Below are 24,877 nucleotides of genomic sequence, written 5' to 3'. Positions count from 1 at the left end.
CAAACTGGGAGAAGAACATGTTCAGAGTAGCCCTGCTGAGAAGGACTTAGGTCCTGGCAGATGAAAAACTTCACATGAACCAGCTGTGTGTGCTTTCAGCCTGGAAGGCCAACAGTATCCTGGGCTGCATCACAAGAGAGGTGTCCAGCATAGTAAGGGAGGGGATAAGGTTCCATATGAGCACTGCATCCAGATCTGGGGCCCCCAGCACAGGAAGCTTGGAAGCTTTTGGAAAGAGACCAGAGGAAGGCATGAAGTTGATCAGAGGGCTGGAGCAGCCCTCCTATGAAGACAGGCTGAATGAGCTGGGTTTGTTCAATCTGGAGAAGTCTGCAGGGAGACCTCATTTACCTTTCCAATATTTAAAGAGACATTATAAACAGGAGGGAAATCAATTTTTACATGGGTACAGAGTGATAGGACAAGAGGGAATGATTTTAAATCAAAGGATGAAAATTTAGATCAGATGTTAGGGAGAAGTTTTTCACTCAGAGGGTGGTGAAGCACTGGAACAGGTAGCCTAAGGAGGCTGTGGATGCCCTATCCCTGGAGATATTAAAGGCCAGATTGGATGTGGCAGGGGGGTTGGAACTTAGTGATCCTTGAGACCTCTTCTAACCCAAGTCATTCTTGATTCTATGATTTAAGGGGTAGAGAAAAAGGTGTGTACAGTGTGATAGGAACAAATGGCATTCCCAACCATTCTTCTTGGAAATGTGAAAGTGTGGAGAAAGGGAGAAGGAAGGTTAGTTATAAAGGAACAAATTAATTTGAGAGAAATCGGAAGGGGAGACTACTTTAGGAAGGATGATGGACTAGATAAGACAAGAGGGAAGCAGCTGTACATGGGAGTGAGGAGTTCAGGACATAAAGGACATGTGCAAACTTCTAGCATGGCAGAAAGCAGTCTGTACCACAACAATTCCAGAAATATGTCTTTAGGCATATAACAGGTAAGGATTTAGTCTGATTTAGTCATGTATACTGCATTTCAAATGAGCTGAGCACTTCCAGAAGTGATTCATCTACTTGAGACATTCTTATTAGGATAAATTAACTTGTGTTTAGATGTGCAGGTTTTCCTCTGTTTACACTACAGGAAGCCTAAACAACTTGCTTATACTGCATATAGAGAGTTAAACCTAGCCATATGTCCAAAGGTCCCTGTTTTGATTGCTTCTACTACAGCTCCTATTATTATTTTTGTTATCTCTGAATTGCTGGCAGGTCTGAGGCCATGGTTTGACTCTGTGCGTTTAAGGAAAGAGGGATTTTTACCCTAATGTGGAAAGGTCACTGATAATAAAAGGATAATACAGAATGTACTGCACTCTCATTTTCTGATTTATCTGTGTGGAAGACATAACCCTGAACAAAGTTCTCAGCTCTCAGATTTAGAAAGGATGATTTACCACAGCATTTATTTATTGTAATGCTGTTGCAGTTCCACTGAAATCATTGCTGTAAGGGAGTAGTAAATGGTGTGGACAGGGAGATATTTTCATTATTAGCATTTTCACATCATCTGGCACATTTCTTGTGCATTTTCTGTGTGTTTGCTTTTGAAGAGTCTTTTTAATAGATCTAACAACAAAAGGCTGCTAAAATTGGAAACATTGTGAGATACTTCAGTATTTTTCAATCTGGAGCCAAATCTGACACTGAAGACAGTTCTTGTTTAAGAACTTTCAGTGAATGAACATGATCATAGCACAGAACAAAGAAAAATGTCAGTTCCCATAGTTGTATGTTCATCATTTAAGTTTCACAAGGTATCTGAGGAAATAGGTTCAGTTTGAAATGTTTGATCTATTTTATTCAGTCATGAGTTATTTTTTGCAATGCATCAAGGCAAGTAATAAGCAAAGCATACTTTATTAGATCATTATGCTCTTTAATAGTTTAAATAATGGTTTCTAGATTACTTAAGGCATCCCTCTCCCTATAATTTCTCATGTGAAATCCCCAGTCTAAAAATAGTCTTAAAGTGATTTGCATTAAAATCTGGAAATTAATGCTGTAAGAATACAGAGAAACTAGTTGAGTCTTTCCTTTGCAGGGCAAAGTGGAAATGAGTTCATGAAAATCTAAAAGTACACATTATTAACATCTAGGGGGAAAAAAAAAAATTGGCACCAACTTTTTTAATAAATCAAGGTACTCTATTCAAATTCAGAATGTATTCATAAATCATGACCTAAACAGAAAAATAGCACATTTTTAAAAATGATCCACAGGTCTTTTAACTGGTAAGAACATTTCTCTGATCCTACACAGCTTTTCACCATGAGTTAATTGTACACAGCTTACCTACAGTCTGGAGTTTTAGATGACAAAGCATGTCTAAGATTATCAACTCTGTCTTGAAGTTTGCTGAGCTAGGACTCATGGTTGTTTGTCCAGGGTAATTTTAACTGTGCAAAGTGAAAAGCTTTCCAGCCTTTTTAGTATAGCACCACTTTGTTACCAGGAAATTTTTCTTGGTTTTTCAGCTTATATTTACGCTTACTTATTTTCACATCATACACTAGCAATGTTATAGTTAAGCCTTAAATACTCCATTGTAATTATCTTTGTCCATAATTTATTACAATATCCAAGACTAGTTTCTCAAAAGCAAGTAGTACTTTTAAGTTCATTTTCTGTCAGAAATGGAAACTCTCCTAGTGTTTAGGCAACACAACTTCTTAAAGGTAATTTTTATCTCTGAATCTTCATCTTTTACTGAGGTCTGAAGCAATCAAATAAATCTTCATTTATTCTGTAGGGTCTTTTTCAAAGCAGATGATAATTAAACTCTAGAGCAAGGAAAGTAAGTCTGTCTTTAATCATGTATAATATCAGCACACTATATAATTCCCATATTTTCTCTTTCTCCTTATCCCAAATATAAAAATATTTATTCACCTATAATGTTCCCATTAGTTCCTTAATGGCTATTTCATATTGCTTCTTAAATTACTCTTCTAGATTTGATATCAGAAGAAACAAGCATTTAACTGCATAAAAATGTAAAACAGAACAGTATGTAAAATAATCTGCATCTTCAAACACCATTACCAAAATAAATTAAGGATAATTAAAATCCAGTAGTTCTCAGATACAAAGATAGGTGGGTTTTTGTTGTTGTTGTTGTTGTTGTGGGTTTTTTTAGATTCATGTTCTTTGCACTAGATTTTTAAATGCAAAGTTACTTTGGTTATTTGAGAAAAACTGAAAACCTGGGACTTAATGCACCTTAGATCTTATCTAAAGTGCCAAAAACAAAAAGTCACTCTCTTCCTCTTTTTTTTTTTTTTTGTGTGTGTGTTTCATAAATAAGATTAATATATCACCTGAAAACATAAATAAATATCTCTCCAATTATTTTTTTCTCTTTATCTTTTATTTGAACTTGCATTCTAGTGGATGTAAGTATCCTAAAAGAGTTCAGACAGACTCAACAGCTGTCAGCAATATCTATTTACCAACTGTTTGTGCTTCTCCTGCTCCTAGGAAAAGTGCCTAACCTTAGAACTGTCATATGGCATCCCCACTACTTCGTGCAGGAGTGTTTATATCTTCTATGTAGAGAATGTATTCACACTGGATTTTATACAGTACTCTGTGAGCTCTGTATGTTGAGTCCAAAGAGAACTGACAAGCTTCTTTAGAACTGCTGCTTGATTTTCTGCCTAGGAAAACAAACAAGCAAATAAAACAGATATTTTCCCACGTATATTTCACAGTCCAAGGGTGAAAAATAAATTAACTAAAAGCCATGAGAAATGTAAAAACTATATTCTAGAGTCCAGAGACATAAATTGAGTTCCTCCTGCTGTTAATGCCAATTTCTTCTTTGTAGAGCTTCTTATATCAGAGCTACTAAGAGGGCTCTAAGACATCTGAACACAGTAATGAGACATACTCACCCCTACTGCTCAATAAGCCTAGGGAATCCTGCTAAGGTGCACCCTCTGTGAACTCTGTTCTCTTTATCTAATTCAAATAGTGTATTTTAAGTTCATTCCAACTGATACAAATTGAAATCTTTTTTTTTTTTTTTTTTTTCTTTTTGCCAAACAATATATTCCTCTAGAATATATTCTTAGCTATTAAATGCTGGGGTTACTGCAAGAAAATATGGATTACTTGCTCACATCCTCAGCTTTGAAGCTGAAGCTGATGCCACTTTGTCTGAAAATACACCATGCCATGGCTTGCACAAATACAGACATAACAGTCCCTATCTCAAGAAATAAGAATATAGGAGAAGGCAAACCAAGCAGATGAGACCAACCATCTTAGCTAGGAAAGGCAAGATGGAATAACAGATATAAAGAAGTTACACACCATTATTTAGTTTTGGGGTGGGCAGACCTGAAAAGAAACTCAATACATCTAGACAAGTCTTACTAAAGTCTTCCATGTTAGTAACGGAAGAATGCATTAACACAGCTTTTGTCATTGATAGAGGTCCTAAAGGTGAGCTGTTAAGATATTGCTTTCCTTTGGTTGATATGTGTGTAGATAGAAATTAAAGTTCTTATGGTATTTTTCAGAAACAAGATCTCAGTCTCCTTCCAGCAATCCCTCTCCACCTAAAATAAGCTATGCTTTCAAGAGCTGAGTGCAGGCTATTGCAAAAATGAATAACATAATGAGAACTGCATTTGCCTACACACCATTACCTAACAACCAGTATCCCATTCATTATTGTAAAGCATTTTAGGATGTCACAAGTATAAAATGAAAATCTATTACTCTCATTTAATAGTGTTTCAAACATAACACCATTTTCATGCAGTTTTAAAAGTAATTTAAGATATCCTAAGATAGATTACTCTAAGCTAAAATTTCAGAAAACGTTCTTCTTGCTTCTTGTTCACTGAATTTGCATGTAATGATTGAGTAGCTGTTATTACCTTAAAGGATATATCAATGAAATTACTAGAGAATTTGTCACTGAATTACTTCTGAAAGTACAAAAGCTTCACAAAAAACATGCTCAACGGGTGTAATATATTTCAGTTCTGATCTGTATTTTGGCCAGTATAGGACTCATGAAATATTATTAGAAATTTTAGCCAAGTCCTGGATTACTTTGTTAGCTTTCTAGCATGCTAGTGCAGCTCTGCATTTGTGATCTGGCAAAAGAAGAAGCATTTTCAGCTGTGCAGTAAACAAACAAAGCAAAGGTAATGATCTCATTAATTTTTCTCAGCTGAAGTAAACAGACTGTATGATGAGAAAAAACTACATGGAATGACACTAATGTTTACATTTCTTAGCAGTGTCAAATTCTTTAAAAAAAGAAAGGAAGAAAGGAAGATAAGTAGTCCTCTTGGAAAAGGAATGTTTGCAGCTTTTTCTTATATGGTCATGTGAATGAATGAATAACCTCATCACCACGACAAAAAGAAGAGTTTTAAATATCCATTCTTATCTGTTGAAGTTGCTATGTTACACATGCCAATTTACATTTCACACATGACTTACACCTCACATGTATATCATTTAAAATATGACCAACATTTCTTGCTTTTTACATGCCAAAAAGAAAGTAGTCTTACATACACGAGTATGCAAGGGTAGCACGTCTGTACACACTCCAGTCTCTTACAAGAGAAAAGTCTATCTTTGTTGAATTTAGGACCAAAAATATGGTTTAGTGGCTTTTTCCCTCTTGCTAGTCAGTCAGACTCATTTTGTTGGAAAAGATAGAATTCCTTACTTGCCATGAAAACCAAAATTTATTAGAGTTCTTAAAATTTTTCATTGTGATAAAACAAATGAGGGGGAAGAATCACTTAGAATTTCCAGAAGGACCTTGTTGTGTGAATGTGTGTACACACTGGCGTTTATTAGAGCAAGGGAAGACATTCTAAATCTGAGAAAATAATTTTTTACAGATTCTATACTTCAATTACAGCAGTAAAACCATTTCAAGAAAATATCTGGAAAATTGTATGACTTTTTAAACCTGTTCTATTGAGAAATCATATGCCTACAAGACTCCCTTCATCTTCTGAAGAAGAAAGATCACAACTTCAAAAGTTCTGATCATTTCTCTCTGGAAAACAAAGCCAAATTCTGTCTATATCTTCAGATGAAGAAATTAGCTGAATCTTGTCAGCCATCTCATGTTGTCTCTCTTATATGAAAATTCACACATGTAACAGTTTCATAAGCCTGAAAACCTCAGCTTCTTTTTCTACATATTATATCCTAACTGCTGTAGTGATTATCTGCAGGCTCTTTACAAACAACTGTTTCTGCTTCGTGTGCTTACCTGCCAGTGGTCTCCAACCACTGGAGACCTCTGGAGAAAGAAGTGCATTCTTTTACTTCTTGTCTGTACCAGCTTCTTCAAAACAAATATTTGATCATTAACAGACCTCCACAGTTGAAAAACATATATTTTTCAAATATATTAAATACTCTCTTTTAAAAAGGAAATGACATTATAGTCTCCGATGTTCTTATGATATATCTCATCATTAGTAAAATGTATGTAATAACATGCAAGAGCAAAGTATTAATATTTAAAATCACAACTTGTTTTTAGTCTAGCAAATCCAATCTCCCATCTTGAGGACTCAACACTGATTTTCCCCAATTGCTCATTCCTGATAAACTGAATTCTCTAGCAACGGAAGTGTTTTAAGGTCACATTAGAAAGCAACATGGACACAAATTCCTGATGATTTTCACAGTGCAGTACTTTGCTTTGATGATTAATGCCATGCAAGAAATTGCTATATGTTACCACTGCCTTTTTTCTTTTTTTTAAACTGGCAATCGTGCTTTTTCTAATGCCAATTCTTTTTTTTTCCTTTCTTTTTTCTTTCACAGTAATGCATGAGTCTGATGCTGAATACTACATTATCACATTATCAACATGGCTTATGGCATTAAACTCACCACTGATTTGGGATATAATCTTAAACCTTTTTGCAAACAATTGGGAAACACGATTTGCTTATGTCCTGAGTTCCAATGTTTCCTATTGCTATGAAATATAAGATTTTGCTAGTACAAATAGTATTTTGTTTTATACAGAAAATTTCCTTCAGACTTTTATACCAAATAAAAGTCAGTGGTGGGATAAAACAGATATGAACAGGTGAAAATTCTGCAGTGGGATCTGCTTGCTTCATAGTGAAATATCTTCATGAGACTGTGTCTATGTTGTCAAAATCTGACTGGGACCATTCTCACAGAATTCTGAACTCATTACTTGCCCCAGAGCAGTTTGTTGGTACAAATTGAGCCACAGAGAGACGCTGCTCACTGAATCCTATTCTCAGCAGTTACTGCAGGCCACCCAACACAGAAAACAACACCTTGACCCAAGCTGAGATAGGCAGCTAGTGGCAACAGTTTGGGGCTAATACCCATTAGCATCGTATCTTGGAGACAATTTACCTTCTTGGGAGAATATACTGCTTGGATCAAATCTAACATCTGCACGCTCACAGCCTGTGAGGTTCTGTCTTCTGTCCTCTGCGCAGGCTTAGGTCCAGCTCCTACAACCATTATTAATAGAAGCTGATAAGAAGCCCTTTACCCTTCAGCTTGACTTGCCATCTGCAGTTAAAGTTAGTAAATATCTAGAACTTTTTCATTCCAAATACAGCAGTGAATTATTGGACTGGTAACTGCTAGCTCTGCTTACCCACACGGCTGGGACTGAGATACTTAAGATGCTTATATTGTTTCTGAGATTGCAAGGACCAGAGCAGCCACCACTTCTCAAAAACAGATAATTTAGAGTGTAAAGGGCTGTGTAATGTTGATGATTTTAATTCCATCCAAATTCTGCCTCTTAAATCAGCAGATTAAGCTCATCTTCCATAAAGCATGCTTTGAGGATTTAGTCTGTGAAGGAGAACTTCACCAAATCCAAGGGTTCTTTGACCAAACCATCTGCCAAAATAGGTGTAGTTTCAGCAGCTACAACTGTATGAAATAGGAAAACAAACTAGACTGAAAATTTTATTCCATAAACAAGTGACAAAGACAAGCAGGTTTGAGTGGGAGTCCCTCACACACCAAAGAAATAAACAGTATTTCAATCAATTCATTTTAGAGACAAACTCAATGCTATCTGTCATTCACTCCAGCTTCCATCAGAAATTTATCTATCTCTAAATGAACTTTGTTTTTTCAGTATGTCTATCTAATGGGATGGCCTTTTTCACAGCTTTTGTCAGGAAGTCCTAACACACTTGTGAATTACAATGTAGAGTATAAAATGGGAGGATTTCCTACTCCATTATCAGTTTGATAAAGTAATTTCCCTTACTCCAACTAAATACAGACACACATACACTCACAGAGAAGGAACGAAATGCAAGTTTCACTCTTCAAAGCTGACACAATCCACAGACTACAAGGGAGAAGCCTCCAGTGGTGCTGGCTGTTTACAAGTAAATTTAAATAAAATTACACTCAAGTATATTTAATATAAATACATATATATGTTTTTTATTTTGTCTGTTCCTCCAGGAGAAGTCCAAAAAAGAAACAGAGATGGCCAAATTGACAGAGTCGATGAGTGAGTACAAAAAATAGGAAGTAAAACCACTTCCTTTTTCCATTTGTTCTACTCCCTACATAACACCACACACACAAAAAAATCTCATTCCAGCCCTATCTTCAGTCCTAATTTCATCATATATCATTCCACTTCCTCCAAAAAAAAAAAAAAGTACCCCTACAAAAAGGACTGTTGTTTTCTTTGTCCACTGTTTTAATCACCTGTATTCAGATCTAAATCCAGCAGAATTGCTGCTACTCAATTAACTTCATGAGCCTGAATTTCACTTACAGAGTATAAATTCTCGTGGAATTAATGAGTGCTAATTTATTTAATGCAGGTTAGTGTGTAAATCACTTCACAAGCTTACAAAAGATCCTACTAAATACAATACAAGTATTCAGGATTGTCACCTGTTCCAGATTTATCCAACAGGAATTATGCCCAGAGATGTTTGTAGAAATCTTTCCATTGATTTCTTTGGTTTCTAGGACATGTACATTGATTTGAATATGTAGCCAAGAATAAGTCAATTGTGCTTTCTCTTTGACATGAGACCCAGATAATGGATTAGCACCTGTAAATGCTTGTAGCTGAGAGTCTCAGACAGGATAATCTATTCCTGCATAAAATTTGGAGAGAATTTAGGAGGAAATCCTGGAAAAACCCCAACCTCTTTCCCAAAATGAATCTGGCTGCACAGCTATGCAAGCTTGAAGAAATGACATAAAAGGGAAGAATCTTTTATCCTGTTTAACTTGTACCTATAGAAAAATGGAAAGACAGACTTGCAAAAGACTCTTATACATTAGAAAGTTCTTTCTAACATTTTGTTGTTGTTTATGTCCAGAAAGACTGTTTCTAGGATAGCAGTTCCTTGACTTTTTGTTATTCCACTTCACACAGCTTCCTTTTTCAAATGTTGTCTGTATTTCCATACATATGTTGTTGCAAGATAGGGTCACCACTGCTATCTATCTATATCTATATCTATAACTATAACTATAACTATATCTATCTATCTATCTATCTATATCAGTATCATAATCTATCTATTCTACAAAAAAAGTTTCTGCAGACCTGGGAAAAGCATAGAGGCAGAACATCCATGTAGGTAAAGTCATATTCCTAAAGCTTTGTGTGCACATATAGGACTCAGAAGTCAATCTAAGAGCCCTCTTGACAATGGAATTCTACTGATGTAGTCAAACTTGTTAAAGCACTGGCCAGAGTTCTTGCCTTGGAGGTGTGTGCTGAATGCTGATCTGTCCACTTATTGTCCCCCACTCTCTTCTTCTCTTAAGGCCTGACAAAATTCTGGTCTCTAAGGAAGATATATAAATGAGGTTTTCAAATTTTTGACCAACAGGATCCCACTCCTATGCCTTGTCCAGTATTAATAAGCAGAGAAAAGTATTTCTCCACAGTGCAACAAAACCTACACAGTAATAATGTAAAGTCAACAATACAGTTTAGTGAGGTCCCAAAGGAAAAACAGTTAGAAACTCCATCTTCTTTGGCATAAGAAATGGTACATTTAATTCATTAATTTCTGTGGAGATACAGTGTCATTCTTAGACTAATGCTTGGTCACTATACATTTCTTTGTCTTAAATGGATACTTCACAGATATATAATGATATCCTGATGAACTGGATGGATGGGGATGGATGTGAAGATGAAGGACTATACTAACAAAAATGTAAGGAGATAGATAAATAACGTGTATGTTAAGTACTTTCTTGGTTTTGCACAGTCTTTCTGAGACAAGGTAAAGGAACGTCCTTCAGAAGTGTTAGTTGAAGGCAAGATTTTCTGAACATCCTGAAAAACTAGTGGACTACCATCTACAAAAGTCCACAGATGATCAGGAACATGAGCTCAAAAATACATTGGATGGTTCCTTTAGGATTCATATTTTCTGAATTCTGAATTATTTTTATTTTATTTCTTAAAAGGATTTACTGCCACTTTTTATGAGTATTGTTTATGATTCATGAAAGACTTTAATGAAATTTTCAGATGCTTTCATGACATTTTAAAATATTTTAATATATCATAAACCAAGTTACAGTCTGGAAAGAAAAAAAAAAGTGAATATACCAGCGAGCTCATTGTAAAGCTAGTGTAGATTAAAATCAAATTAATGGAACAGTGAAGCAACAAAATGATTTATGGGTAAAAGAGGTCAAAGAGTTATTGAAAAGGCAAAGGGTTGTTAGGCCTCTGGTTTGTACTGCAGAGCCTTTTTCTTGCAACTAAGAATATAAAGAAAAGCCTTTCAGGTATTCAAAGGCCTCAAGATATAGTTTGATCATGGCACCAATCTAGCAAAATGCTGTTTTCCTTTTAGTTTTACCCACGTATGTGCTTTTTCTCCCTTTTCTCTGCTCACCTCTTCGAACAGCTCCAAGAATAAGCAGAATAACCTTCCCTCTACTTCTCCAGTCCTTCTTCTCTACCAAAATGTTATGATGAATTTTCCAAGCACCGCTCTTTACACCTTTAAGGATTCTCCAGATATTTTTCCAATAATAAAATCCCTGTACCTCAAATTCCCATCAGTTGGTGTACTAAGAGTCTGAGAAAACACTCATGTTATTCCAAGGGATAACGTTCATATTTTGTCACGTTCTGTATATTCATTTGGTGGTGAATGGAGGGATCTGTCACACTGTAGGAAATAGCGGTAAGGAAAAATGTTTTAGTACTTTCCATCAGATTTCAATAGGATATTTTAATAATGATGGAGGTATGTGAGGTATAATGACAGAGCCTCATACTCATATGTGTTGAGGGAACTGTCTGTCTTAAAGGTTAAAATAAAAGTAATTGAAAGAGAAAATCATTCTTATAGGACAGTTAATGTGCAAACTAGAAGAAAATGCTGTGCTAAGTTTTTCAGAGTAGTCCCTAAGAGCTTATATATAAGCAGAAATGCATAGCAAGTAAGAGTACACTTTGCCCCAAGATATTATTTTACAACACTTGCACAGAATTAATAGAAAGCCACCATAATTGCATTGAGCTCCAGGGAGCTGTCCAAGAATGCCTTTATAATGCCTTGAAATCCGTATGCATTTTGAAATTTCTTTATAGCCTACATTGGGCAATTTACCTCATATAATCTTAGAATACTTAAAAGCTGAGGTATAAATGAACCAAAGTATTTTCCCTTTACTTTACTTTTTTCTTCTATCCTTGTTGTTCTTGTGCTTCCTGTGCACTGTTGCTCATTCTAAATCAAATGCCATCGTCTTGACTGGGAATACTTCAAAGCACAGCAAGCAAAGTAGAAGAGCAAATATTAAGTTGGAAAGGAAGATATCAGAAGTTTGGCCTGATGTGTTTGGCCAACATAAAAAAAATTATGTTTCAAAAAACATCCTGAACAAAACTATTCAGTCCTTGGGAATGATCACCCTTCAGAATATTTTGGTGAATGGGGTCGATGGTCTAAGTTGTGAATTATGCAGAAGCACAGATCTAGTGTGCCATATAATGCAGTATAATCAATGTGTGACACGAACAGTGTGAACTTGATACAGGCTAGAATCAGAAGTGGGTATGGCTGGCTGCCTGAAAGCATTTAAGCAGAAGTGACATCCTATTAAAAAGCCCTCAGGCAGTAGAGGTACTTCAATAAACAGCCATTTTTGTTCTGGCTCCCAGTTAAGCCACATGTTATACATATGTGAGAACAATCAGAAGCGGAGGAGTTAGTTAAAACAAGAATATTCCTTCATTTTTTAAAATAATCTGTATCCCAAATGTCTGTAAATATACTTACAGTGTCAGTGAAGACTTTATATGGCTCCAGACAAAACCTGAATTATAGTTGCCATTAATTTTACTCTGAAAAAGAAAAAAAAAAAAAAAAAAAATCAAGCTAATCTGAAAAACTTTTCAGGAGCAGAAAAAACCCAGAAGAAATCTGTTTCGTAATAGCGTCCTTTTCACAAACGTTTTCTTTTTATCTCCATCATCTGAATCTGAAGTGTCCCTAGTGCTCTCTCACACTTGCAGAGAGGGTTTATGAAGAGAAAAATGTTTCTGTTTTGAATTACTTAAAAATCCCAGCACTGCCAGATTTACACACACCAGGGTAGTCACTGGATTCTTTTTTTGAGCAGTTCTAATTATTTTGAGTTTATTTATTTTTGCTTTATGATGTGTAAGAAAAATGTGTTGTTCATAAAAGTGAATGAATACCCAATATACTGTCTCTTGCTATAGAGCATTGTGAACTTCCAACTTCATCTTTGCCCCCATACTGCACTGATCTGCACTGATTTTCTTTGCAGTTTTGTTGACAAACATGTTCTTATTTACCACCACATCACAAGTCAGTGATGCTTGTGTAAATTCTACCTGGCATGAATGCAACACCAGCTATACATGCAAAAAATCAGGACTTCAAATGGCTGATCCTAAAGGCTCTATTTCTGTCTCACAGGTGTAGAAGACTGATTCTTCAGTCTCAGAAAATATTTATAAGTACAAATATCCAGTTCAACATGAAATATGATTACTTAGAAAGATCAGATTCTTACTTGGCAAAATACAAGTGCTAAAACTCTACAGTGTTCTGACAATTCATCGAATAAATGTATTTCCATGCTGGAGGAAGTTAGACTCATTTATTTTCAAGATACTCAGTAATCATTTTATGGTAAGCCTTTTTATAACAGCACACCAAGTGTAGAATAGCAAGCTTGGTTTTCCACAATATATATTTTCATTATCTTTCACTTTTGTCAGTAACATAAGAGCTATGTTGTGATAGTTATTTCTGGAGAAGGCTTTTGTAGCAAATATTAAGCTATAAAGCTGCCTTATTAGCTAGAATATCTGGTTACTGATACTGTCTGTATAGGTTGATAGAGTTTCAAAACTGTTTGCTTAACACTTCTGTCAAATTTAAACTTCAAGTAACCAGAATCTGTATTTCATTATTAATATTATTATTATTATTTCAGCAGAAAATAGCTAACGCACATAATGAAAAGAACAGAATGAACAATGCTATTATAATTAAATGAAAATTCAGTCTCTTCCTAACAGTAAAGGTCAAGTTTTGAGAGGAGAATGAAATTCTAAAGTAAAACTTCATTATGCAAGAAAACAGAAAGTTCTTCTGTTTCAGTGCTCTACTAGAAGGGGTTTGGAAGAACTGCAAGCAAATACATGTGCTAAGACACAAAGAAATTTGCCTTAATCAGGAAGCAGATTGACTGTATTTCCAGTACTGGCTAAACAATGACTGGCCTTTTCTGAGGCTCCAAGGGTCTTTAATTTTTTTCTGCAAATGTGAGGGACAAAAACTTTTACCAAATGAAAATGAAGACTCTCATATAATCATATGATTCCAGAAGCTTAGCTTTTTTTAAAACACATTGTATTTTGATAGAACTAGTTATACTACTTTATTAAGCTGTTTGTGAAAATCGAACTCAAAATATCAAGGATGATAAAACTAAGAGCTGAGTTAAAAACTAAGTAATTATTTCTGTTTTCCGGAAAGGAGCTGTGATTGTAGATAGGCTGTGTGCTTCTTCTTGAAGCACAATATTCCCAGTTACTTACAACTACAACAAAAAAATTATTCAGTTTGTCATTTTCTAGAATAGGTGTGTTTCAGTCCTTCCCTTCGTTTTTATTAGCACAGGATTAGCCATTTCTAAAACAGAATTTTCTTTGTCTTACCTTAGCGTTGCTGCTGTTTATATCACAGTGAAGTTAGATTATTACAGTCATGTGCTTCCTAAAGTGAACACTCATCTTCTGCACTAAATCCAAGCGGTCTAGACACACACAAAGCTATTAGAAAAAAAAAGCACCTTCACAGCTTCCCACAGCACTACTGTCTACAAAACTCGCACAGTCATATTGCTGTAATATCTCCTGAACAGCACTTGGGTAAAATTGTGAATCTATATGAGATTTGGTTAAAGGGAGATTTAGATATAAATCTTCAGAGAGGGCACAAGTATCACTGGACGTGACCAGAATTAATTTAAGCACGTGTAGACATTTACTATCAAAAGAAGAAGTTACATCAGATTTTAATAACCAATTTTGGAGGACCTCCATTTCGGACTGAGTTGCCAGAATGTCAGTTAAGTGGCTGATCCCTTTGTTGAGACATTACCTCATTTTTATACCCTTATGATATGATATGCTGCATTTGCTCACATTCAGGCCAGTCGGTATTGCAGAAGCACTGCCAGCTCTGTATTTACAGCTTTTTTGTGCTTGGTTTCACAATTTTAATGTTCTTCTAATATAGAGCTTAGACTATATTTATTTAACATGTACTTAAGTCTTCCAAAAGTGCTATTCGTCAACAGATTTCATCTGGAGAAGTGAGCAGTGTTCAGTGCTGAAAGAAAAGCCCACACTGTGTATGTAAAAAGCAGGAAGTTCATATTCACATAATAAAGAAGTGATTAAAAATGTCTGAGGCGCCAATCATTTGTCTTCACAGTGAGTAGATGAGGTGAATGAAAAGGTGAAAAGCAGAATCAATGCTTCTGAAAGCTGTAGAAAGCTGTCTGACCTGGTTCAGCCTTATTGAGCTATCGAATAGATAAGAGATCATAATGGATTTTGGTTCCAGTAAATAAGTATAGAATGATAAATAGTAAAGGAAGCTGGTCAACAATTAAGAGAAAAATAACCCAGAAAAGAATGGTTTCCAAGATATACAAGGAACATCTGTTAAAAAGTTGCCACCATAATTAGATTGGTTTCTAAAACTCTTAGTCTTTGAAAATGAATTGCAAAGGCTTCCAGGATCAATTAATGGAAAATCGCATAGAATATGGTAGGATAATCTATTTGATATGAAAGAAAAATATTCCACTGTACTGGGAAAAGAGCCCAGCTGCATTATTCATTATAAACAATGAATGAAAGGTCTTATCATGGTATTTTTGACAGTTGTCTTTTAAAAGCCTTATAATCGGATATTAAGCTAATCCCTTTGGCTAGACTATATTGTTCCTGCATTTTTCACCTGCCTCCATTGCTATTCAAAAATTTGAGCGGGGATAGCAGGGACCATATTAACCTTATTACAGGCAAAACAACTCCTACACGTCAATTTCTCTCATGTGTACAGAACACATTAATTCAAAGTGTATTATTTCTGAAACACTGGCTGCACTCATAGCTCAAGCTCTTCCAAATTTATTTACCACTATTCATTTTCCCATAAAATACCTTGAACTATATGGAGGAGAAAACCAAAAAGACTCCAGTGAGACTCATTGCCAGCAATAAATGAATTGTTGAAAGAAAAGCCAACAAGGAAGAGACCTGTAAGATCTGTCCTCCAACAAATCAGTGCAGCGCTGTTTCTCTCCAGATTGAGGGACTGCAGTGATTGTGCAAAGTGGCTCTTACATAGCTCTACATTCAAGATTTCAGTGTTGCACCCTTTACCATTCCAGCCCAGGCACATGTTCAGGCATATCTCCATGGAAGAACAGGAGGGCATGATTTTGTGCATTTCCTGATCCTCACTGTTAGAATCGTGCACTGTATGAAACAGCCATGCAGCTAGAGATTGCTCCCTCTCCCCATTATTATTATTATTATTATTATGTCCTGTAAATAACTGCCCTACTTCTCCTCTTCATATCTTTGCCAACTTACGAAAAACATTCCCTAATCACCTCATAATTGAATTGCAAGGTTAGGTCTTATAATCTCACTTCAACATTCAGGGCCTCCAGTCTTTGTTGCTCTTTGCTGCATACCCTCCGCTTTGTCATGATTGTACTTCATAAGTACAATTCTTAATCCATATAGCTGTAAGCAAAATAATGAAAAGGACAAAGGCTTACACAGAAGAAGAATGCTGGTAGCTGCAAAAAAAGGCATGCCGCTCTTACTCACCTAATTGGCAATTAAAAAGAATTGCTTAAAAAAGGTGGTGTTTCTTTCAACAGAAAAGTAGCAGAAGCAAAGGTACTCTGAGAAACTCTTGCATTTTGCATTGATATATCGCTTTTCATCAGGAAATCTTCAATTGGATATTGGATTCAGAGTACAAATTTCAATTTCTATTCTTAGTTTGACTTAGTAGTTTACATCTCCATTAAAAAAACAAACAAATAAACAAAAAAAGACAATTCGATAATGGTTACATGAGCTGAGTGAACTCATCAGAATCAATATATTCATCCAAAAAAAAATCCTGTGTTTGCTCAGGACAGACACAGCCCAACTGATAGAATAATACCATAGATAGATGCATTTCTGTTTTTCTTTCCTGACAACACCAACTTGTAGAAAGGTGAAGTGGCAAAAGACAGATTTCAGAAAGTCTTAGAGCAATCACATTTGGTAACACATCTGAAGTAGCACAGAGCATGCAGCTTATGAAACACTTTGTCACGAATTATCATAGAGTAGGCAAAGAGCTTGAAGTTGTCTTGGCTGGGATGGGCTGGCTAACATCAAACATTCAGTTTAGTCATTTGGACATTTAAACGTAAGGAGTTAGATGGTGGTGATCCTCTAGGAGGAAAGCTAGAAGGAAGTGATCCACTAATCAATGAATATTAAGCAATAAAATATTCCATGAATGATTTATTCCACATCAGTCTGCTTGAGATATTCCTCTGTATCTCCCTTCTCACCACTTATTGTCACTATCTATTACAGTCACCACCAGTAGCCCTACCTGATGAGTGTCATTCAGTAGTTATAATTTTTCCTGTATTCCTATAGCTTTAATTCCACACATCCTTTTAAAATAACGTCAGTTTGGGATTCCTGTGTCTACCTGAGCAGTAATAAGAGCTTTAAGAATGGCTGCAAAACCACTGCAATTCAGTCACAAGACCTTAGCACCCTACAAAATAACAAAGAAGGCCAAGGTAGCAGGTAGCAGAGAAAACCCATGACACCTCTGAAGCTGTGAGAAGAGTAACTGGCTACTATCAGAACAGTTTTCAATGAGCCCTGGCCTGGCCTTCCGTAGATGAGTCCTTTTTCACCCTGTTATTACGGGGAGTGACAGCAGTATGGCCAAAGGGACTGGAAACAAACCCCACAATACAGTTGGCTTGTAAAACATACTTTTGCATTGACCTTCATTGTCTGCCATGTTTCAGAGGAATGTAAGTGATTGGCCTCAGATCTTTGGTGAAATTTAATCAATTATTTTATCTCAGAGGTCAGATCTGATGCTCCTGTACAACTCCAAATCTGTATCTGTAAATCTTCATGCAGCTCACCCTATGCATGGAAAATATCAGACTTTGTTATAATACTATTGATTGTGAATGATATGCAGAGATAACTACGCTTCCAAATCATGACACTTTAAATTACCACTTCAGTTCATTCACGAGAAATAAAATGATTGTCATTGTCTGACATATTTATCTTTGTCAAACTGAGCCTGCTATCTCTATATTGCAGGTTTTTTCTGTTGCTTGTAGGAACTTATGCCATGGACTCATGTCATGTGTCATGAAGGATTTTTGCTAATCTAGCTGTAAATCCAAAAGACAACAGATAACACAAGTGCTTGTCCTTAAAGGTGGTACATTTCGTTGAGTTTAGGAAACCTATACTTTCACTTGACAGGAGGCAGTTTAAATATCTCATTCCACTCCACTTTTTAGTGTTGTTTGAATAGTTATTTCAATGATAGGCAAAGAATAATATCTTCTGAAACCTTTGGAAACACAGAATGCCTTATGGTACGTATTTTCTTTTTTTTTTTTTTTTCTTAATAAAGCAGAAAAGAACTATCCACAGACCTCCTGCTAAGTCAATTTGTTCCTATGGCATATTGCTCTTGCATACAGTTGAATGTCTTTTTGGTGTTAACATTATTATTTAGGGGAGTATTGCTATTTAAGGAGCAAGTAACTCATGCTGTTGTGCTAATTTGTGGGTGAATGCTGCATATTTTTAGCATCCATTCAATCACATGCGCTGGGCTGTAATGTTTGAAAATGAATTCATGAAAGTCATGGTAGAAAACCCATTAAAGTGAGGAATAAAACCCCTACTGCTTTTCTGCCTCTTTAATTTTATAAGGTGCTCATGATATTAACACAAAAATAAAGGAGAGAGACTCATGAGCCCATTTAAATTATCTCTTTACATCTGAACGGGTAGATCGCTGCATTAAGTTATGATCCCAACAACTGCTTTTTAGGGAGAACATTGCACGCAACATAAAGACTGGCAGCATCAACTTCTTGAATGTCATTCTGTTGCTTTGTTCTGAGCCTGAGATGTTATTAAAACCTAGTGTTGTCTTTGTTCATTCTGTGCCTTCACAGCTAGAGATTCTGGTTTTTGGTCTTGTTATGTACATGACTGAGATTTACAGAACTACCAAAAGTTACTGACAACAACAAAAAAAAGCAAAAAAAAAAAAAAAAAAAAAAAGTGCAGGTCTAATGGACATACTTAAAACAACTTAATATCTAAGTAGTTTAAAGTGGTGCAGCTTTTAAATACATTTCTTCAAATCGGGATAGTCTACCTTTCCTTCTGTTTGTAGGATAGATCTGAAACAACCACACAAAAACCTGTCGGCAAACAAGTGGACTAGAAGCAGAGCCTGAGTTAGGCTGTTGGCACACTTCTATTTGCTGTTTAGAAACATCTGTTAAGCTTTGAGCAGATGTCTGTGAAGGACAATCAGGGGTCCATATCCGAGTTCATTCCTCTGAGATGCAGAGCCAAATGGAGAAGGAGGCAGTGGGCTCTGTACCCACTGAATGCTTAAGTACAAAGAATAAACCTGACTGTATGGAGTCTGATTTGGAGCATAGCAGAAACATTGTCAAGGGAATGGAAGGCAAGTAACAGTGATCTTTAGGCTTCATTCTGTGGAGGAGATTTTAAAATTGGTGTTTCAAACAATTTACAGTTTGCACTGTTTGCAGTAGACATTAGTTCATTCGCCAAACACCACAGTTTTGGACTGGCTGGTTTAATCTTTCTGCCTCATTAGGAGAGTACAGTTCTCCATGAAACATTTAACTTCTTCTGCACTCTCCTGTTTTGGACACTGTAACTGTAAACAAACCATTCTCTTCTCCCTTCCTCCCTCTCTCACATTTCCACTTTCAAGCCTTGACAAAAGATTTTGAGGATCTTATTCATCCCACTCAACAGCAGAAGACCTGGAAATGCTTCTTAAATGCAGTTAAAAATGGTCAGTTGATTATCTTTTACAAAGCTGTGAAATTGAGTACTAAACAGACTCAATAATATTTGAAGACTAGATTAAAAATTCAAGATACGTGAAACTTCAGGCAGGCCTTTCCATTAGTCCTTGCAATTGTTGTTGTTTAATGCAGTTATCCCTTTTTCATGGCATTAAACAATCAGTCATAGTGGAAGAATTCAAAAATTTAAGAATTAGATGAAGCCAAAACCCAAGTAAATGATATAAAATGTATATTGTATAAGGAAAATGTGTGCTAAGAATGTGTGTTTTTAACTTCAGTAGTGCTATTAGATGATGGTTTTTAATTTTGAGAAACTCTTTTCAAACACCCTTCAGAATAAAAGAGAGGTATACTACTGTAGCAAAATCAATGTTTTTCTTTAAAAAAAAGAAAAATACTCAGAGATGGGGGCTGGGGAAATCTCATCTTTATCAAAAGATTATAATTTCAAATTAAGTCTGCATTGTGTGTTACTATAGAAACTCCCATTTTGTGGCATGTTTGTGGGGAAAAAGTCAAAAGTTGCATTTTAATGAATGTGGATCACATATTACCTTCCTCAATGTAGCAAAATAAAAAAGAAGTTTCTATCAGAAAATGAGTAATCACTCAAAATAAGGTGAGCTAATTAAGGTCATGGGAAAAGAATATTAAATCCTGAAGTGACATGTGTCACATTCATTTTTCAACAGTAGTCTCCTCCTTACCGATTATGTATTAGATACTGCAGGAGTCTGATGGATTGAGAACCTTGTTGCCATGGCAATATTTGCTGCTTTGCTGGTATTCCCTACAGAAAGTAAAGGATTTTTTTCTACTCAGTTAGACAAATTGGCTATATATAGTAAGAGATGTTGGAGAACTGAAACAGCAGAATCTGGTGGGGGCAGGTTGGGGGAAGGACTGACATTTATAAGTTTAAGAATCACAATAGACTAGATAGCTGTGAGAAGTGAGAGGGGCTCCTGAAAGAGGGAAAGAGAGAAATGGAGAGAAGGAAGGAGATAAGGAAGGAGGGAGGTAAAGATGTTTATATTGTACATTCGTAGTATATCTTAGTTTTATGGACAGTGGCCAGCAAAGAAGATAGTGTTGGGTAAGAGGAAGGCAGCTACAGCTGCTGTTGTTTTACTATGCTTGAGATGGTTTATAGCTTCAGGGAGAGACAAAAGGTAAAAATTTCTCAAATGGACAAAGAAACAGTGGAGTTTCTTACCACTGAAATTGACAGTATAAGTCATAATTCAAGCTCCAAATATAAGTCTCCTTCTTCTGTTGTTATTTTTTTTTTAAATCTTTGCTCCCAGCATTTTTAAATGAGGTGTTGATACCATTTCCATCCTCCTCTTAGCACAGTGTAAGCAAATGTGCTCCAGTCAGATGTTCAGGAGTACTGTCTCTTTTGTGTGATTCTGTCTGTTGCTTAGAGGTGTAAGAAGAGTGTGACAATGCGGTTTCATTTTAATATTGGCCCATCTCAGCTAAGAATCTAGGGATTACTGCAGAGGAGAAGAAAGCAACTATTTTGTTTCTTCCTCTTTTCCTCTCTTGTCCCTTTTGTGTGTGAAAATGCACCAAGTATTTGCCTTTAGGCTTAGAGAAAACCCTACTCTAATAAAACTGACCAGACAGCTCTAGCTGACCTCAGTGCTAACTCACTTGCTGTATTCAATTCACTGTTTCTTTTTCCTTTTTGTAGCAATCATCCATTAAAATTTTTTAATTTGTTGAAGTATCAGACACATACAGTGGCCTATACAAAAGATAATCTTTGGCAGATCATTAGTACAGTTCTTGCCCCAGAGTTTTCATGTACAAGAAAGAAGAGTACAATGAAGAATATGTACTGCAGTGATCGCTACTGATGGGCACTTTCATGACTATTGGACATCTTGAGGAAGTGCAGATTTAGGGATGCAGGATGAAGAGACCCAGAGAATGCAGACCTATAACCAGGATCTGATTTATTTTGCATTCTGAAAGGTAGAAGAAATTTTAATTTAATAACAGATAGGATTACTGCTCACAGAAAGACAGAAGAAAGCAGAGAACACATTTGCAGCAGTAAATAGGGGACATAGGTTTGTGAGAATTATATGTATGCAATGGGGAGGAACGGGAAATCTTAGCAGAAGTTTTACACAGTGCATATCAGTCCGTGTGCATTATATGGAGTGTATGTTACAGCAACTTTAGTGATATGATTAGATAGCAAAGCCACACAGGATCATATTCAACACTTAAATGCATAGGGAAGTAGTGAGGGAAAACAGGAGGAGTGGTACTGCACGATACTGAAATAATGAAATGCAACAAAAAAAGGCAGAGTCCTCTGTTCACACCAATGCTTGGAAGTGGGAATGAAGACAAAAGAGCATTTTTGAAAGGAAAGAGGGTCCTTATGTAGACATGCTAAGGTTCAGCTGTCAGATCTTTAAAAAAAATAAAAAATAAAAAGCTAGAAATCAGATTTCATTACAGTTCAGTAGGAACAGAAAAAAGTTGGGAGACGGAAGAGACAGAAGAGAAAATAGAGAATCTTCATGTCCTATTCTCACCTATATAACCTCAAACAATTCACACTCATCTTTGAACAGTACTAGAAGACGAGTCCTCACATGACTCACCATTTAAATAAGTCATGCAGAGGGTTAGGGGGTAATGAACAGGCTACAGAATTGGAGAGACTATTGGTGTAAAGAGAAAAAGCTACTGGGACTGGGGCTGAGTCAGCAGAGGGGATTGGCAGGGAATAGAGGCAAACCTTCGCTCCAGTCACTAGCAGATATTTAACCCACAGAATTATTGAATAAGAGCTTGCTGGGGGGAGTTGCCTTTGGATTGTTTGTTTTTTTTTTGGTTTGGTTTGGTTTGTTTTTTTTTTGTTTTTTTTTTTGTTTTTTTTTTCCTGAGGGAATGGGCGTTTCTTTAACAATAACCCAGACATTCTAAATGCAAAAAATATAGCATGTTATGAAAGGAGACATAGTAGAACAAACAGAAATGAATGAGGATCTCTAAAAAAAAACAATGGAAGGCAGGGAGGGAGGGAGAGAGGGACAAAGGGAGGGAGAGGAGGGTTAGAGCTCAAAAAAAATGGCAACTATACAAGGAGAAAGAACAAGAAACCTTGAGAGCCAGAAAGAGATGAGTACGGAAGATTTATTATAGACTTACAAAAGCATAGAACGGATTGATGAACTCTGTTACTAGAATAAACAGATGAATGGCTATTAGCAACCTGAACAGAAGCAACTTCTCAGGAGTAGCTCAAGTGAATGCATTATAGATGTGGTAGAGGAAGAAAGAAAATTAACCTTGTCAGACATGGGCTGTGTCCATTTGGACAACCTTTGCCACAGTCTGACTCTTAGAAACTTGGAATGTCAGAAGTATTACCTATAACCTTTAACTAACCAAATTATCTAACAACTTATCATTAACTATTAAATAATGCCATACTAACTACCTAACTACCTAACCATACTAACATACTAACTACCTAATCATCATTATGTTGCTGAGACTTAACACTGGGAACAAAATTCTGCCAGTGTCCCATTGCTGGCAGTGGGACAGTGTGCTCTAATAAATGCTAGCTGCATAAAAAAAGTCTGATTTTCTTCAGCATGAACATGGTTTTCACCCAGAGCGGCAATCTACGCTGCCAAGATTTTCAATAGGAAATGTAAAAAAAAATGACCAAAACAAAGATCTGGATAGAAAAATGCAGCATCAGGCATTCCCAAGGTGGCAACTGAACTACAGACATGGTGCTTGAGCTTTTATCTGACACCAGCAGTGGGGAAGCTATTAGAGATGTGTCTGTTATTGATTCACACTGCTTAGAATCCATTTATGCTGGCTGGTTTTGGAGCCATTATAATTTACAGTCTGTCGTATAAATTGTTCTTTGTCTGTGAAATATTGATCTATTAGATATACATGTTATGCATGCATACTGAACACATGGATTCAAAATCCTTGGGGATTTTGCTTTTTAAACAACAGATTATTGCCCACATTCACTAACTACTTCTATAAACAGCTCAGTAATTTCAGGCTTTAATGTCCTCCTCAAACCTCTCTCCACATAATCAGAGGTAATATTTTATGTACTAGAGATTATAGATTTGACTTTTTTCATTTAAAAAAGCATTATTTTCATGTGCATAAGATGTTTCTTAAATGTTGTAATAGAAATATATACACACATATATGTACAGACTTGCGTGTATATAAATGTACAGGTATCTTATACAACTTCGGATCAGATTGTTTAGGTTGGAGGAGATGGTGATGGACTGACTTCTTGGGTGGGAATTTGTTTTGGTTTAAAGCTCTACATTGTCAGTAATGTAACAGGGGAACTATTTACAGTTGGATCTTTAAATGACAGTGATGTATGAGGGTAGGAGGTAAAAAGCAATTGGGTCTATACACATTCTATACCCATCAGTTTGCAGTGAAAGATTTGAAGCAGCTGTGGTTTCAAAATGCTTTCAAGTTAGGAATTACCAGAACTAACATGCAGGCAACCTTCATTTCACATGACCTGCTCATGTATTTCCTTCTCAATTGTCCTGTGGGGCTTTTGACATGGTGTTCACGTACTTTGCAGGCAATAAAGGAAGTTTTTATTGTCTTCTCCCTGCAGACAGAAATTGAGACAGGGGCTCAAAATTACCTTCCAGAGGCTACTAGAGAAATCAGAGACAAGGGATACCACTAATGATATCCCAGTTCAGAGTCCATTTACATCCCAGCCAGCCTTCTGCCAAGGAAGCTAAGCCTCAGCAGGGTCAGATGCAAAGACAAGGTAACCAAGATCAAAAATAGAATCTCCAATATCAACTGAACATCCAGGAACTGAATAGTGTGTGTTTTTAATGGCAGACAAATTTAATTTTAATCAAGTAATTCTGTTACTTTTCGAATAGGAGAAGTAGATGAGAGTTGGGAACCAAGGACTGAACAAACATCTCACTATACCTTTTATACACCTGTGAATGTTAGAAGTGAAAGAGACGTACAACCACTTTTTTCTCTAAGTATCCACGATTCTCTCAATAAGGACTATTCCCTTTGCAGATGGAGATTTCTCAAAGGTAAACCAAAAACAACATTTAAAGGACATATTATGAGT

This window comes from Meleagris gallopavo, chromosome 1 (genome assembly GCF_905368555.1).
Source record: "Meleagris gallopavo chromosome 1, MGAL_WU_HG_1.1, whole genome shotgun sequence".
NCBI lineage: Eukaryota > Metazoa > Chordata > Aves > Galliformes > Phasianidae > Meleagris > Meleagris gallopavo.
Note: the sequence above shows the minus strand (reverse complement) of the source record.